Source organism: Adiantum capillus-veneris, chromosome 19 (genome assembly GCF_014529385.1).
Source record: "Adiantum capillus-veneris isolate H3 chromosome 19, ASM1452938v2, whole genome shotgun sequence".
In the NCBI taxonomy this organism is placed as follows: Eukaryota; Viridiplantae; Streptophyta; class Polypodiopsida; order Polypodiales; family Pteridaceae; genus Adiantum; species Adiantum capillus-veneris.
In genome coordinates this window covers 5,063,227-5,081,898 of record NC_140949.1, presented here as the reverse complement: position 1 = coordinate 5,081,898, position 18,672 = coordinate 5,063,227, and the positions used below count along the sequence as shown (strand labels likewise).

Genomic DNA, 18,672 nt, shown 5'->3' with positions numbered 1-18,672 from the left:
ACCCAAGATTGCGTTATTTGGCCCCACTTGGTACCTTGGAGGGGGCAAAAATTTTTGTCCCCTATGTAGTCCGTATTGTCGTTCTCTGACATAGTTCCAATTATAGAAACATTTGTGAGTTTTATGGTTTGTCCATTTTTGTTTTGTAGCACACCATTTCAATATTCGTTGTGCGTTCTCTCCTGGCCTTTGTTGAAGGTTGCACCACTGGGTTGGATGGTCACCTCCATAAGTAGCGCATTTTCGGGTGGGCGGTTGTCGTGTGTTTGGGTTCATCCTATTTCCTTGGTTTATCCTCCTGATCACTTCTTTGATCATTCGATCAACGTCCGGCACAGTTGGGTTTGGCACGCCCAATTTTGTCGTGGACTCACTCATGGTTGAAGAGGTGCTACTAGTCCCCTGATCCATGACTTCAGTCACCTCCCCATATGCTTTGCAGTTATCTACAAGATACAACACCTCTTTCGTGACTTGCTCAAAGGTTACACATGCTTTCAGGTGCAAGTCCTTTTTTAGCGTGTCATTTTGCAATCCCTCTATGAAGAGGACTGATAGTCTTTCATCCTGAGGTGGTTCTCGAGCAAGGCATCTTTCTATGTACTGCTTGAAACGAAGCGATGTTTCCTTCATTTTTTCTTTTTCCTTTTCCCTGAATGCATAGATCTGGGAGACAATGTTATGCTTGATCCCTCTTTCTCAGAATTCCTCAGCAAATTCTTGGATAAGTTGCTCAATAATTGGGAATTCCAAGGTGTTTAATGGTTGAAACCAAGTCAGGGCAGTACCTTCCAATGTCAACCCAAATCCTTCATATTGAGTGTGGAAATCAGTTACCTGTTCTGCTTCAATATTTGTTTGAAGATTGAAACATGGGCATACGGATCGCCAGATCCATTATACTTTTTGGGTAAGCATTTTGCCACCTGAGATGGTCGCATACTCCTGGCCTCTGCAACCATTCTAACAACTCCTAGTCCCCCTGGGGTGGCTTCTCTTGGTCCATAATCTCCTCTTGGTACTAACAGTGGTATCCTGTCTGCCATACGTTCATCAAGTCGATCTCATGTAATAGTCGGAGGGATTCCACTGGTGTAAGTGAATTCACGAGCAGTACTGCCCCTATGCATTTTCATGGAAGCCCTAGTTGTCGTCGACCCTAAAGGTTCTGTTCTTGGAACTTGTTCATGTCCATAAGAATCCTCCACTCTGGTTCTCAAGGGGCTCTCAAGTACAGTCTCAGGTCTTATGTGAGTAGTCGTGGTTTTTACCTCTTCTGGATTTACATAGTATTGGTGGAGTGGTCCTTCAAAATATGTATATCTCTCTAACTCCTTCCGATCCATTGGAGAGTACTTTCGGCCATACTTGTCCATTATGACCACATGAATACTTCTGCCCTTCATGTACGTGTAAACATACAAGTTTTTTTGATCTGCTAATTCTTTGATGTGAGGCTCGTCACATCTGTAATAGAGTGTTTGTTCTCCATTATTGAACTTATAAACTTCCCACATATGTGTTGTCTGTGTTAAGGCGCTATGTCTCATTGGTACATCTGAGTACCGCGTTTTGTTTCTCCATTTTGGGTGGTACACCGGCCGGCTCATTATTTACTTTTTCCTTGGTGCCGGTCATTCCCCATTTATCCATAATATAAGGGTTATGAACTGCTAGGTACATCATTCCCTCTCGGTCAAAATATCTATCCCCGTCATAATCAACATCTACAAGGTCTCTGAACTCGCTTGGCTTATTTTCCAACTTAACACATTAGCGGTCCATTCCATCCTTATAGTTTTTGGCTTTAAGCACATTTTCAAATTGAAACTTCAAATACAACAATTTCACATCAGATGTAGGCTGAGAAGGGCTTGCACCCATCGAAGCTGTTCCCTTAGGGTTTGACTTGTTAGAATCTTCAGTCATGAGGCCGTATGATCTCTCAGACGATGTGTCAGAGAAACTCTCCTCTAAAATGGGTGCTACCATTTAACGAGCCTTGAAAAGCGAGCAAGGGATACAGAGCGAGCGAGACACATGAGTTGAAGATATCTTGTGGCTGAAATCCTAGTAATACTCGACTACGCTTAACTTTATTTTTATTCCATGTTTGTATACAAACTATGTACGCTCCATTTTCGTTTTTTGTTTATTCTTGAACACTATGTAGGGAATTTACTGAGCATTTTTAATTCTAGATTAAATTTATCTCCGTTTTCTTCTTAAGTTAGTACTTACCATATGTTTAGTACTTACCATGCTTGCCATATGTTTAAGGCATAAACATCCATGACTTCTTTGTCATTAAACCATAAACAAAAATATTTCTGACATAAGGAGGATTATAATTACAATCTTCTACAGAGACACACAAATAATCCGCTCATACTTCTCATATGTAGATCATGACTAGAGCGAGTGTGTGTAACAAACAAACTAAACAACAAAGAGAAACTGGTGAAAAACCAAAGAGATTAGAATAGAAAGCATGATTCTAATGTAAAAAAAACCACAAAGATTTAAGACCAAAGAGACCATACTATGGAAAAGACACCAAAGTAGACGTACTGCTTGAGAAGGACATATTAACAACCACACTCTACATATTAACAACACACTTTACATAAATTGCTTCATCCACAAACACATGGTTACCATTCATAAGAGACAACAATTGGTTTTTCAAAATCGATAATAACACCTTACATATCCCTTAAAACCAAAGCATAATTAGCAAGTACTACAATAAGATGCTATCAAAGTAAACATCCAGATAAATGTTCTCAAGTTGTACAATTATTTATCCTCCTCACACTCGTCATCAACAAAATCACACTTTCTTTTTTCCCTCCTTGGAGTAGCAACAAAATCATCATCAAATGAGTCATTTGCTGCCATTCTTTGTGCCTCTAGCTCTGCATAAAAAGGAAGCGTACTGGGAAAGTGTTCCCAACAATAACAATCAATGTTATATCCACGATGACACCTATCTTGGAGCTTAACAAAGGCACAAAGAAAAAAGTAACTTTTCATGGCATACACATTGATAAACATACATAAAGAAAGAGCATTGATTGAAAATCAATCTTATTTATACTATAGCTACTAACTACATTATAAAAGGACTAGCTAAATTCAAAAGAAGGCCACAAAGAACATCATCATGTCTATGGCACACAATCCACCATCTCAAAACTAAAAACTAAATAAAGAAAGTACCAAGAGGTTACTTATAAGTCAAATATCCATGCAAGTAAGCAACATATAGGTCTAAGAGACACCCAATGTAAAACTTACTAGTCATCCATCAAAAAAGGATTTCCAAGCGGTTTGACCACAAACTCCTCCACTCCTCTTGTATGTTCTTTTTCCTTTGATGCAATTGGCCTCTTCTCACTTGATAGCTTAATAGGTTCCACCAAATCCTTGATGATTGATGCATCATTGTCAAAAGCAAAGCATGTATATCCCAATATCATGGCTGCATGTGATAGTGGTGCCGTACCACAACCCATGTCAATCACTAAACCCCCTGGAGAACAACAAGTGCGTAGGACACAAGCCATGAAGCTCATACTCTTTTGAACTGCTCCACGAATCAATCTAGAGGATTGTGGATGTTGTGTCTTCTTTTCAGGCATGTAATGAGCCCAAAAATCATCATCAATTTGCAATGAATTAGCTTTGAAAAGAGCTTTACTATCCTCAAAATACAAAGTTGGATAGTAACCCATTCGATGAGAAAATATGAGTATGTTGCATCATACCTATCATGCACATCACAATAGAAAAGTATTAGTATTAAATCATCAAACCATTACTTTTAGAGCTTGGTATTATCAATTGTTATGCAATTACTCACACTGCGAGTGTTTTCTCCTTGTTTGCAACCTCCATATGGTATTTTGCTTCCCATCACCACTCTTCTTACCACGACTAGACCTTGACAATATGCATACTTTTCAATCCAAGTGAGGCAAGGACCTACAAGTTTCAACCACAAAATTTTCAAAAAAGAAAAGAACAAATAAATCTTTTAAGAAAAATTCAATGTAAGTAGGATTACCATCCAATGCGCTAATCATGACCAACCAACCATCAATAGCAAGACTAGCAGCCCCTATGGAGATACCATAGCGTACATGATCCTCTGTCAACATATCCCACAAAGGAACCTCCTCGCCAACATCTATTCCCACCATACTTGTGGGAAACTCTATCAAAACAAGTCATGCTGCCCATTTCACTTTTTTCTCTCCATGATGATAATGATGGTCTTTATAAGCATGCAAGCTGAAAAACTCATGCATCTTTTCATATGCCTCATTCTTTCTTCCTTTCTCAAAATCTCTACCCATTTCAATATAAACACCAATACAACATCCAAAAATAGATTCAAAACATGTGTCTCTATAAGATTCTATCTTTGATGGCCCATTGTGAATATATGTCACAAATTCCTTTGCAAGAGTTGAATCTTCTGCAAGTTACACACACACATAAATACGCTTTAGGAAAGCAAATGAGCACACAAAGATATCATGCTTTTTATATTAAAAAACTCACCTAATACATTATCACTTTCTACAAGAATTTCTGCAATCTCTTGAGTATGAATGTCTTTCTCACCATAACCTAATATAGAGAAAACCCATAAAACGACACACATTCAAAGAGAACCCAAAAGCTTGTAACACTTGTATCAAACGGTTGTATTTAAGGAGAAAAGACTAACCTCTTGATTTGCTAGTGATGTCTTTCTTTGATGCTTTCTTTGTAGCCTCTTTGTGCAAAGTAGCCGTAGAAGCTGTGGATCTCTTACCAGCATGCAATTCATACATATCAATCTCCTCCTCCAAACGATTCCTCGAAGGAAAGTCTATCCACCATGGACAATTTTCTATCTCCCATTTACTCAATCCTTGCATGGTAGAAGGAAACATGCATAAAGGAGAGTCACCCACTTTACACCATGCCTTGCAAACACTTGGTATTTCACCAAGCAACTTCTTGACAACAAGGTGTTTAAAAAGACTAAAATAGACACACATATTAAAAAAAAACATTCACATCAATGCACACCAAAAACAATCAAAGCTAAAAAGAGCATTCAATTTACCTAAAAACAACACGTTGTGCTGCTTTTTCAAGTTCCATGGACTTATTCTCCTTTGTCTCATTACCACTTTTTCCTTATTTGAGATCCCCTCTTGCATCTCTACTTCTCAACATTTGAAACATATACTTACGGGCTTCTATAAGGTCCCCAACCCGCCTACACCGAGATCGAGATGGGATCCTTGACAGGTCTCTAGGTCTGTTAAAAATCAGAGTCTCTAAACAAGAAAAATCCAAGGAATAGACCTTTACCATTGACAATGGCTTGGGTCTATAGCCTTAGAAGAAGACCTAGTCCTGTCTCGCTGCGGAAACGGGACAACGTATTCAAACGGCCTACAAAGAAAAATTCTTATTCCGGCCCTATAACTTCATCATTCAGATTATGGTTTCCTTAGCCAACGCTTTTTTCCCCCTAACATATGTGAGGGCACAGCCGGTGGTGGATTCCTCTTCCAAGTGAAGAAGTTTCTAAAACATTTTAGTGCGCAGGGATGGATAGTTACCTGACTAATCAGGTCCACCCATCCATGATTGACAACCTTAATCAATCCCCACTTACCACCCTGCACTCACACATGATTTATTTATCTTACTATCACATTACTAGAAAATAGACATCTTTAAACTTAAGACAGGGTACTGTCAATCAAAACATTGTCCATAATAACTATGACTAGTACTCTTCTTGTCTCAAGACCACCTAAGGGTGAAAAATGGCACCCATTCCTTATTCAAATCCGGAGTGGATAAACCCCCACCCAAGGTTCCGGGTGCCCATACACCAAACCAGTTGCCCATACAACCGAGCGACTCCCCTAGGATAAAAAACGGTATCCTAACTTATGTAGAAACATCAAGACATGACACGGAGTAGAAACTCATCGTTCATGGGGGTAACCAACTTATCAGTGGCTAGAAAGCCAATCATTATCATCAATTTATACTAAGGAGTCGGAGGTGTCTTGAGACAAGCTGTCTTAAGGATGATCAATCATATCTTTCCTATTTCAACCAGTTTTAATCCAAACAATTCTTTCCTACATTATAAACAAATGCACGTTGGAAGTTACCTTCCGTTTTCAGCCAGTTTATCCTTCTTACGTATGCAATTCTAACTTATAAAAGAACTTAAACTAATTAAAGACTTCATTGAATAATGGGAAACCCACCTGGGATTGATTGGCCATCTGTTGTTGCGTTTGCGCCTGAAGACTCTCCTCCGTACGCCTACTACTAGGCCCGGCTTCGTCGTCGTGCGACGCTCTAGTTCGTTTTGGAGCTACGTCCTCATCATCAGATGTAGGATTTGCTCGGGTCCTTTTTGGTATCATAACTTCTTATCCTTATAAAAAGGATGTCTAATCATTGGGTAAATAGTTCAAAATCTAAACTTAACCTTTGTATTTATCGTAACTCATCCAAGGTTAAATTTATAGTCTTAATTGGTAAATTATTGACCTAGTAATTTCTTATTTGTCTATATAGGTATTATAAATTTTTCCACCGCTTCCCTAAGGGTTTTCTAAGCTCTCCTAATTTTATTATAATTTTCTATATCTTTTTTCCTAATTTTCCCATTGACTTTTAAGCTAATAATCTACTTATTTTGGGTTTAATATTTATTGTATTTAATTTCTCTTAAATATTTCATTTCCTCAACTTGATATCATAGGTTTACACTTACTATAATTTTTCTAAAAACTTTTGACCACAAAGTCTATTTATTTTAATTAATCATTCGTTAAAATAGGACTTTTGGTCAATTATAACTTTTCTAACCTCACCAATTAACTATGGTATAATTACCACAAGTAGACAAGGATGTTTTTGACCTTTGGTAATTATATTTTTATTTTCTAACTTAATTATATAATTTCCATCTTCAATTTTCAGCTAAAATTAGGATAATTTGACTTAGATAAATACCTATACTCGTTTTCTATTCTTGGCATAATTATCACGGCCTCTTTACCCTATAATATAGCTCTGAAAAAATAGCATGTAATCATATAGCATGATTTACTAATTTCCCTCTTTAGTTTTTAGTTAGAAATAGTATAATTTGACTTAGATAAATATCTATACTACTTTTCTAACCTTGGCATAATTATCACAACCTTTTTATCCTATAATATAGCTCTGATAAATAGCATGTAATCATATAGCATGATTTATTAATTTCCCTCCTTAGTTTTTTAGCTAAAAAATAGTGTAATTTGACTTAGATAAATTTACTACTTTTATAACCTTGACAGAATTATCACGGACTCTTTAACTTATAATACAGCTCTCATAAATAGCATGTAATTATAGCACATGATTTACTAATTTTCCCCTTTAATTTACCCCTGAAAACAGCGTAGTTCCACTAAGATAATTAGTTAAACTAATTATCTGATATTAGAATAATTATAACAGATTTTCTAACATCTAATTAATCTCTAATAAATCATTTCCCCTATTTAAATTGTCCAAGAAACAAAGTATTTCTGTTAAAGTAATTAGCTAGATTAATTATCTTAGATTCTCCTAATTATCACGGGTTTCTTAACACTTAATTAACCACTAATAAATATTTCATTGCACTTGAAATCAGTTTACTAATTTTTTCTATTTAATTTTCTCTAAAAACAGAGTATTTTTGGTAAAGTAATTAGCTAGATTAATTATCTAAGCTTCTCCTCATTATCATGGGTTTTTTAATACCTAATTAACCACTGATAAATATATCACAACATTTGAAATCAATTTACTAATTTCCCCTATTTAAATTTCTCAAAAAATAGAGTATTTCTTCTAAAGTAATTAGCTAGATTAATTATCTCAGATTCTCCTAATTATCATGGGTTTCTTAACACCTAGTCAACCACTGATAAATATATCACAGCATTTTAAATGATTTGACTAATTTTCCATATTTACATTGCTCAAAAAATAGAGTATTTCTGCTAAATTAATTAGCTAGATTAATTATATGAGCTTATCCTAATTATCATGGGTTCCTTAACACCTAATTAACCACTAATAAATATATCACAGTATTTGAAATGAGTTTACTAATTTCCCCTATTTGAATTGCTCAAAAACAGAGTTTTTCTGCTAAAGTAATTAGTTAGATTAATTATCTGAGATTCTCCTAATTATCATGGTTTTTTAACACCTAATTAACCACTGATAAATATATCACAGCATTTGAAATGAGTTTACTAATTTCCCTTATTTAAATTTCTCAAAAAACAGTGTATTTTTGCTAAAGTAATTAGCTAGATTAGTTATTTGAGATTATCCTAATTATCACGGGTTCCTTAACACCTAATTAACCACTGATAAATATATCATATCATTTGAAATGAGTTTACTAATTTCCCCTATTTAAATTGCTCAAAAAATAGAGTATTTCTACTAAAGTAATTAGCTAGATTAATTATCTAAGCTTCTCCTAATTATCACAAGTTTTTTAACACCTAATTAACCACTGATAAATATCTCACAGCATTTGGGATTAGTTTGATTATTTCCCCCTTTAATTTCCTCTAAAAAATAGTGTAATTCTGCCTAATTAATTAGGAAAATTACTCAAAAAATTATAGGATAATTTATCTAGCTTAATGACTGTCTAATGCAACTCTGATAATTACCTCAACTTAATCTAAGCTTAATTAATATATTTACCATTAATTCATGGTTAATTTGGTTAATTTCAGCCCTAATATGATAGGATAATTAATTAGCTTAACATTACTAAGATTAATTACAACAATCAGCAAAAATTAATTAATTAAGAGAGGATTTATAGATCTAATCTTTAATTTATTAACAAAAATTATTAATTTAGCCTTGCTAATTAAGACGGATTAGGCTAATTACCGTTTAGGTTAATCAACTAGAGCTTAATCTCTAGTGATTTCTGCGTAGCGTTCTCTCTAGATGAGAGAGAGAGTGTCAAGGCTCCGAGTCTGTGTAAAATGTGAAGATAGGGGTCCTATTCATAGTTTTCTAGCACTCATAAGCTCTCACCGGCTGAAAAAGGCAGTTGCTTGCAGTTCAAGCAGTCCCTAGCAAATCAAAAAATGCCCCCTACTGCTAAATGAGTCCCTGGCAAGTCAGTGATGACCCTCCCATTACCTGCCAGCTTTTAAAATGTCAATTTTGCTATAATTTGACCTATTTTTGCTTAATTGGTAAATATCTGGGAGACCTTTAATAAAGTCTATGCTTAAATGATTACTGCAACCCTTCAATTTTACCTATTTTACTCAATTCACAATGTAAACTTCCAGGGGTCATAACTACGCCAATTTTTATCGGAATTCAATTCTGAAAATTTCTAGCCCGGGGTTCGTTGTGCTTAAGATTCCAAAAATACCAATATTTGCCATGGTCGGACAATTCAACATTGCTTTTTCAATAATCAGATCAGTTTGATTAAGCTTTATACAACCTTTAAGGTTTCAGAAACTGGAAACCTTACAGCTTCCAACTTCACTCCATCAAAATACTTTCTTAAAGTAGGGTCTAGTGGCATTGTTGGTGGCTCCTCCATGCTTCCTATACAAGAGGATTGGTTGCATGAACCAGCTCGGATGCTCTATGTTCATCCTCCCATTCACTTAGGATGTGGGTCATCCTGGGGAATGTTGAGTTCCTAACCACTTGCTTATGAGCTCCCTCATCATAGCGAGGCAATGCATTTTCACCAGCAACATAAGTCAATAGTTTGAGAGGCGACAGCTGCAAAAGAGACGATCATCCCAACACCTCCGAGATGCTATTTTGAGAGGCGACAGCTGAAAAGAGACGATCATTTCAGGATGCTATTTTGAGACTGAAATAAAGATGCATGTATCCATTTATCCGAAGTGTTCTTTTTCGTGATCAACTTGGTGATGATAGCCAGCCACATGTGTTTAAGATGTCATCTAAGTGTCCAGGTTCATGATTTGATCTTGTTAATCGAATGCAACCAGGTGGCTCATTGGAGGGCCAATGGGTGCATTTTGATCATGTGCATCGGGTGAAGGGGTGGTGCACAATGGGAGCCCATGTATATGATCCACATGTACGTGAGTTGCTCACAATCGCAACTTGTGAGTTTAAGGTGCAAGAACACCATGCTCAGGTTCAATTTTGGAAAATGTTAAACAACCAAATGGTGCAAAATGGTTTTCCACTTCCTCAATTTAGAGGTTTCATGTCAGATGAGGCTCAGCAAAATTGGATTGCAGTGCGCACAGTCTACTTTGGTGGTCCAAATAATAAGGTGGAGGAGAAAGAGAGGCCTTGCAAGTTTCACTGGGAGACAAATATGGTGGATCACACTAAGAAGTGCATTAAGCCAGCCTTTCAAGAAGAGCACACGTATATGTGCAGGCAGTGGAGAAGTGCACCTACTGAGATGGAGAAGGAACGATGTAAGCAAGCTATACAAAACTATTGGACTGACAACCACATTATTGAGGGACAACTACAAAGCTTACAGCTATGGCTTGCATGGTGGGATGCACGAGCATCACATTGGATTGATCAGTTTCTTACACAACACGAGGATTTGGGATTTGTACCATCAACTAACCTATCTGAATCTAAACATGCAAGTATTCGTGTTGCACATGGAGCAACAAAGTATGTCTCATTGTATGAGGCTACCGCTGTTGACTTATGCTCAGCAGTGTAGCAAAGTGCAAAATATAAGTCTTTTATGGATGGAAAATATCATGGTACTGGTCCGGACTTGAAACAACTAGCTGAAAGGCTAATGGAAGGACACACAACTCGAGCTATTGAGAAGAAGGTTATTGATTTGACTGCTTCTACAATGGATGCAGTAGGTCTTGCCTCTTCGGAGTATATGAGACAGCCCATGGAGAAAGTAAGTTTGCGTCGAAAAAGAAAGTTGGATCACTCAACTCCGATTCATGAGACTGACAGTCATAGACCTGAATATAATACCATCACAACCTCTAGAGCTATTCCACAATGTCCAAGCTTCAAAGTACAGCAGGTAAAGGAGTCTGAAGTTGCAGAGTCCACTTGGGCCATTAGGAGAGCACCTCCTAAGGCTAAAGTGAGTTGTTTTGGGTTAATCAAGGAGACAGGTTAGAAGTACAACATTGAATCTATCATTTTTGGTCGCTAACCTTTCTTCTATGGTCTTAAATTTTTTCTTGTTGATGTAGGTGAGAGGTGTGGGGTTGAGATCAACGTAAATGGGAGAACAACATTGCATGGTGTTCCTGCCCCTTGCTTCTTCTTCCCTTTCTTCAAGGGAAGAAGAAGATACCCAAGTGCATGTTTTCTTCTTGGAGTCAAAGGGATAAAAAGCACGTGGGATTTCATATTCCATCACAATAAGTCAATTTCCACGGTGTACATGTGAGGACTTTGTGAGACGAGATGCAAAGGCAAGTACTTATATTCCATGCAAGCATATATACTTTGTATTTTTAAGGACTCTTGGATTGGATGCAAATGTTCATGCATCTACGCATCAAGCTGCTCTCTCAAATATAGACTTATTCCAAGCCTTGCATGGAAGACGTGTGCTAGTGGCTGCTTAAGCTAGTTTCACCTTTTAGCTATCAACTTCATCCTATATAAAACTAGATGTTTTAGGCCTTGTATGGAAAACATATGCTAGCGATTTAAGCATGTTTTTCTTTTTATCTATCATCTATATCCTATTTTGGCAACTTACTTTTGTTGACTAGCTATCCACAACAACCTACTCTCTCCCCCCCCCCCCCCCCCCCCCCCCTTTCCTCTATTCCCTCTTTCTCTATTTCCACTTAACCTAGGTGGTGTATGGAGATCATGACGTTTAATGACAAACCAAGTTATTTATGTGTACTTTTTGCAGTCAAAAGCTCTTTGCAATGAGTCAAATCGAACCACATTCTCTCACTTTTAGTTGGCAAACTTTAGGTGTTGAGTCACTAAGCAATTTGAAGAGTATTCTTTTTGGTTGTTTCCTTAATGAGAACTGGAAAAGTTTGCTTTTGTGCATTAGTTATTTTAGAGTGTCATTTTTCATGTTTGAACACACTCTCTCTCTAGTCATGATCTATGTATGAGAAGTGTGAGTGGATTATATGTTCGTCTCTGTAGAAGATTGTAATTATACTATTTCTTATGTTGAAAAGCTTTATGTTTATGGTTTTAATGAATAAGAAATAATGGGTGTTTATGCCTTAAACATATGGCAATCATGTCACGATTGTTGTGCAGGTATATAGGTAGTTTATGGGTTGGCCTTCGGATGACTATGGCCATTTTACTAATGATAAATTTTATGGGACTCTTTGGTTTCTTCTCACTTCAGTAGCACGCTCTTGGAGCTAATCAATCCTTCAAAAAGTGTATGGTGGGGATAAATATAACCTAGAACTGAAAATGCTCAGTAGAATTCCTACATGGTGTTGAGGAATAAGAAAAAAAAGGAAATGGAGCGTACACAGTTTGTATACAAACATGGAAAAAAAATAAAGTGAAGTGTAGTCTAGTATTACTAGGATTTCATCTACTACAAGATATCTCCAACTCATTTGTCTCGCTCGCTTTGTATCCCTCGCTCGCTTTGCAACGCTCGTTAAATGGTAGCACCCCTCTAAAATGGGTTCCAAAGGTGGCAATGGTCTCTGATTCACACTTTCTTCCGTTGAGTAATTACTCCCTTGATCAAAGATGTTGTGGTTCCTATTCTGGTACAATCTTCCTGATCACAGAATCATGAAGAATTGGTAACAAGAAAAATCCAAAATAGTTTGAATCTCCCGTTTGTTCTTGCTTGCTCGATAGTATCTTCCAGTACCTGCAACCTGTCAAGAATGTGCTTGATAACTATAAGCTTACAGCTGTTCTTGTTAGTTCTTGCTTTTGTTCGACAAAACTTAGCACACAATTCCCTACACAACCTCAACAATTTTGATCCAATTTCAATTTTGAAAGAAGCACCAGGTTGCTATGTCCTAGCTCCTTTTATGGTAAGTTTATGTCTCTGTTTTGGCTCAGAGGTACATGGATCACGATCCATGTTGAGAAACCAATTGAACTTTTGTTGCTATCATCAGTTTTAACATGATTAAGAGGTCTTCCAGTACCATTTTTTTTGAAATGGATCTCAGGATTGGAGGTTAAGTTGATTTTGTCACTTGCTTGAGCTTCTGTCAGTTTTGAGCTATTGGAAGGGTTTCTTGCATCCAATTTCAACTCTGGAAGGACCACTAGACTCTCTGTGATACCCTCTAGCTATGGTACTAGTTTGGTGTCAATTTGTGTCAGGGAAACATGGATCGCGATCCATGTTCCTTTGTGTCAAAATACACTGAATTTTGTCCCACCGCTAGTCCTTGGCCTAGTGATGCTGACTATATGGTTTTTGAATGCCTTAAAGCTTTTTTGGATAGACAAAAGTCAGCTTTAGGGTTTATGTCAGTGCTTTCTCCATTGATCTGATTTTTGCCACCTTTTGCCCTCTTTTTGAAATTTTTTGATAAGGGTCCTTTAGGATAAAGTGCTCCAATTGTTATCAATTCCCTGCTTGTCTTTTATTAGCTCAAATTTCCAAAAAGGTACATGGATCGTGATCCATCTTTGGCAAGATTTTGGTTTGACACTTTGAGAGCTGATCACACAAGGTATGATGATGCTATTCCCCAAGTCTTTTTGGATTTGGTCAGTTTTTCCCAAGTGAGAAGCAGGGTTTTGTGTCTGTTTTGCAGTTTGTTGCAAACCACTCCTTTTCTGGTATTTTGACCAGCTTTTTTCACTTTTTGTATATGGCTCCTTTTGGGAAAGTTGTTCAACTAGTATTCAGGAGTACACTGGTCAAATCTTAATGTCAGATGGCTACCTAGAACATGGATCGAGATCCATGTTGGGAAGCACCTGGGTATGAAATTTGGTTATGTGGATTCCTAGCTTCTAGTTGGTTCCAATTCTCATCCCTTTTTGGATTTGGGCAAATAAAAGTTCCAGTTTTCCTTGTTTTTCCTTATTTCCAAGGTTTTGGTCTGCTCACCCCAATCTTTTATATTTTTATGACCTTCTAGCCCTCTTTTTCTCACCAAACTCAAGGTTTTGATGCCTAAGAGCCTATTCTAAGCAAAGGAAATAATTTTAGCACATTTTGCCAACAAGGTACATGGATCGTGATCCATGTTTGGCAAGATTTTTGACAGTTTTTTGCACAGTCTTTTCCAACAAGTGTTTTTATCCCCTTCTTGAAAGTTTTACTGGGTTTGGTCTAGTTTTGAAGCTCTGACCATCACTTCTTCAATTTTTCCGAGTTATGGTCTTCAACACCAAAATAAGGTTTTTGACAGTTTTTCCCTCAATCCTTTTGGCCACAAATGATGGTGTAATTTGTTTCCTTACCTACTCCTATAACTGAAATGAATATGCAGACGTAAGTGAACTTAACAGTACAGAAATAACAACAATGTGTGTGGTGGAACAGCCCTTTCCAAGCATGTGAAAAATCAAAGAACGAAATACTATCTTGTACTTCACTCACAGCTTTCTTTGCTCTTAAGGAATAGCACTGGCTAGTCTCGGACCCCAGTCTCTATTAAGCACTAAACCTATGTCTAGCTACTTCACTGTCTATGGGTAAGAGGAACGGTTATCAAAAGCTTGAAGGGAGATTTATTTATTTTTTTGTACACTAAGTCACTCACCACCTAAGGATCGGTTTCCCCGGTAGCGGCACCAATGTTAGCGGGTCGCCGCAATGGACGTCTGCAGCATAGCTCTTTTGCACTAACATAATGTCAATATGCAAGGAAGCGACTCAGGATGGGGCACAGAGACTTAATGAGAGTGTCAATCTCACCAAAGTGAACTCAAGGGCTACTCGTTCTACGAAAAAAGCAAATCAACCACTTCCTAGTCACGCAATCAGTATGCGTCCAATCTCAACACTCAACGTCATCACACCTTTTCGATATCCAAACAAATCCGGAATGTCATGAAACTTAAGGAGAGGTATCACAACACTTATGGGCTCAATCCTACCAAGTTCTGTCACCATCTGGGAAGGTACATAAATCACGATCCATCACAAAAAATGTGCAAAAAACTGAAACAGAAGTACTTGGAAAGATCTACCTTAAGCATAGAAACACTTATCCATGGTAAAAACATCAAAAAACAACCATTTTAACTCCCAAATCAATGCATTTAGCTCACAAACAATACATTGCGAACCACAACAGAATTGGAATTGCTTACACTTAGATTGTAGAGCAAGAGACAAGGAACGCAATGTGCTTTCGGAATAGAACTTTGATTACCAGCTCAGGAGAAAAGAGGATTACAAGTTGTAGTCACAAGAAGCCTCCACAATGCACGTTTCTTTTCTTCAGCTAATGATACTTTTCTCTTCAAAACTAAGGGTTTTGACTTTAAAGGTTAGGGGGCTTTCCCATGGCCATTCTGCCTCTTTCAAGGGTATAGACTTAGAGAATAAAAAGGGTATGGTCTAATCTCATCATGATTACAACTCATCTTAGGCTGAATTACAGGGTTTTTTCCGAAAAAATAGAGTGTCCACAGGGTTTGGATATGCATACGCCTGTATCCACCAAACATTAAAAGGTGTCGTATTCTTTGGCACTTTGGCAGTCTCATGTTTTCCATGGTTAGCACATGGCCAGACATTGCATATGCAGTGGGAGTGGTTAGTATGTTTATGGAAAATCAAGGCAGAAAGCATGGGGAAGCAGTGAAGCACATCTTGAGATATATCAAGGGCTCAGCCAGCAAGTGCTTACGCTTTGGGAACAGTGATGCATCCATAGTTGGATACACTGATTCAGATTATGTGGGTTGTGTGGACACTAGGCAATCCACATCTGGCTACATTTTCTTGTTCACTGGAGCGGCAGTTTCTTGGAGATCATGTATCCAGAATTTTACTTTGTCTTCCACCACTGAGGTAGAGCATGTTGCAATTTATATTTCCAGTGAAGTTGTGTGGTTATCCCGTCTAGTGGGAGAATTTGGTATACACCAGTCTCCAGTGCTACATTGTGACAGTCATAGTGTGATTACATTAGCAAAGAACCCCGTGTTTCACTCCAAGTCAAAACACATAGAGGTCAAGTATCATGTGGTACACGATATTTTGGCTAGACAACACATTGAGTTAGACAAAGTTCACACAAATGAAAACCCAGTGGATGCTCTAACAAAGAGCTTAGCCTCAGAGCGGTTCACACATTGCATAGAGATGATGGGTGTAGGATGAAGCTACAATCATGCTTCACGTTTGTAAAGTTTTACATAATAGCCCCTACATTCTTTAGCCACTTGGGCCACGTTGGCCTTCAAGTGGGAGATTGTTGGGTTTCAGGCCCAGTGGTTGCAAACGCCCGCCCATTACTCATCTATTGGTTATAATGAAGAATAAGGAGTGAGAGGTATTTTTCCTCTCATAGCTCCACCAAAATCATGTCTCTACTCTCATCTTCTTCCCCTTCTCTCCTTCCCTCTCTTGCACGGATCACCGCATCCACACAAAAAGGGTCTTACCCAATTTGGATGTCCAATATGCATCATTGGCATGTGAGTAGAGCCTGTGGCCCCGAACTTCATTTCATATTTTCCTTGTGCTCGCTTCACATTCGCCCACGAGGCACCTCCCAAAAGGTCCACAATGCGAGCTTGTGACCTCCAGGTGAAGGCCCTAATTTTAGTGAGCTACACCACTTGTCCATGTGGCATCGTGGTGAGGTAGTGGGAACCTTTTACTTTATGCTTTGTATTCTCAGGGTCACACATCCACATACACACCTTGTTTTAGCAAAGAGATTAGGAATTAATGAACTTAGCTAATGGTGCTCAAATGGTGAGCCTAAGTTCTCTTTGGGAAGCTTCCGAGAAGGGCTTCAAGAGAATGGGGGCGATTATGGAGCGAGCTTTTCTTTTTCCATCCCACCATCACTACCTCCCATCGCTGCCCCTTACCACCCACTGTCACTACCACCCTAGCCCAGCACCAGTTGGTTGGTAGTGCCACCCTTACTCCTATCATGACCGCCCATTACTGCCCCTCCCTCTAGTGGAGTAGCCAAGGATTTCCTCTCTCTGTCTCTCTCTCTCTCTCTCTCTCTCTCTCTCTCTCTCTCTCTCTCTCTCTCTCTCTCTCTCTCTCTCTCTCTCTCTCTAACCCTAAGCCTCCTAAGCCCTTCTCTGCATCTTCCCCTCGGCAAGAGTGGCCCTCTGGGGAGGCGTTAGTGTATGAGCTTCACCCTCAACCGAGCCCGACTCTCTTCCGCTTTTGCCCCCAACTCCTACTATCAAACCCGTTCCACAGTCAGCTGTTGAACTCGTCCCAACCTGTCCACAGCTTTCGCCCCCAACTCCTACTATCAAACCCGTTCCACAGTCAGCTGTTGAACTCGTCCCAACCTGTCCACAGCTTACTGTCGAACCCGTTCCACAGCCCTAGTGTCGACTTCAACCCTCGTGTCAATTTGTTGCCGACTACACAGAAACCTCATTTGCTGCCGACTACACAAAGCCCTAAGGTTTTCAATTAAACCAATAAACCTTTGTTCCCACAAACCCCCAAGGTTTCAATACACACAGCACTTTAAGGCCTCTCATAAGCCTAAGTCATGTCTAAGTTCCTACCATGGCGGCATGGTTCGTATTCAAAGTGAAGTCGAAAGACTTCGTAAGGAAAATGAAGATTTGAAGGAAAGACTTGTAGTTATCGAGTCTCCACTTAGTGCAGTGGACAACTCCAAGAAGGAAGAGATGAAACAGATAGAAATCAAGCTTAACAAAACAAAAATGGAGGTAGAAACCAAGGAAGGTCAAGACTCAAGTGCAAGATGTCATCTTTTGCAAAGTTGAAGATCGTGTGGCGTCTACGCTACGAGAACGACAACGACAAGATGACATTGCTCTCAATGTTCGCATTGGTGGACTTCCAAGCGACTGGCAAGGAGAGGGGGACCTCAAGTTCCACGAGTCTTTCGCTCGCATCCAAACAACAACCCACAATGGGATCCAGCAACAATCACCACTCTTGTTCACGAGCATCGCACCAACCATGCAATCCTCACCTTCAAAACCAAAGCGGATCGATCCAAGCTCCTTGAGCCATTGAGGCTTCTCAAGGACAGAAAAATCTGATTTGCTGAAGAGCTCACACCCACCCAACTCAAACAGAAGAAGGCTGAACTCCAAAAGATGCGACAAGTGTGCATAGCAGGGAAATGGGCAATTTATCGAGGAGGTAAAGCCATCATCCAAGAGTTCCGAACTCCCAAATCGGCTCCCTCCTCATCAGCTACCCCAACTTAGGTTACTCCACCTTATCTTCAAATTTCCACCCTCGATGGACCCGCAGTCCTTAACTAATATGTATCAAAGGGATCTTTTGTAATGTTTTGTTTTTGGTCCCAGAGGTCATATCTGACCTCCGTGGATGATAATTCAATCTATCTATCTATCTCCCTCTATGTCTCTCTTTCTCTTTCTTTCTACCTCTTCCTCCATCCCCCCCCCCCCCCCCCCCCCCCCCCCCCCCCTCTTTGTGTC

The 18,672-nt window shown here is 38.8% G+C and overlaps 1 pseudogene; it reads right to left on the bottom strand.

Annotated features, from left to right (window-relative positions):
* Positions 1 to 2,799: 2,799 nt before the first annotated feature.
* On the bottom strand, positions 2,800 to 3,919 carry LOC147433490 (uncharacterized; annotated as a pseudogene).
* Between the last annotated feature and the right edge of the window lie 14,753 nt (positions 3,920 to 18,672).